Source organism: Sinocyclocheilus anshuiensis, unplaced genomic scaffold (assembly GCF_001515605.1).
Source record: "Sinocyclocheilus anshuiensis isolate Anshui unplaced genomic scaffold, SAMN03320099.WGS_v1.1 scaffold2089, whole genome shotgun sequence".
Classification (NCBI taxonomy): Eukaryota; Metazoa; Chordata; class Actinopteri; order Cypriniformes; family Cyprinidae; genus Sinocyclocheilus; species Sinocyclocheilus anshuiensis.
In genome coordinates, this window is record NW_015549564.1 from 314,494 (window position 1) to 314,731 (window position 238).

A 238-nucleotide genomic window follows, 5' to 3' on the forward strand; every position below is an offset into this window, starting at 1 on the left:
CACACACACACACACAGACACACACACACACACACACACACACTGGTTTCCATGTTTTATTGGGACATTTCATAGAAATAATTGTTTTGTTTTCCTCATGGAGACCAAAAAAAAGTCCCTACAAATGTCCCCACAAGGATAGCAATACCAGCAATGTTTGACTAGGGATGTAACAGTATGAAAATTTCTTATCACGATTATAGTGACCAAAATTATCACGGTTATCAGTATTATCACG

General features: G+C 37.4%; 1 pseudogene; it reads left to right on the forward strand.

The window, feature by feature from the left end:
• Positions 1–238, forward strand: part of LOC107657221 (centrosomal protein of 128 kDa-like) — a 55,115-nt pseudogene that overhangs the window by 41,571 nt on the left and 13,306 nt on the right.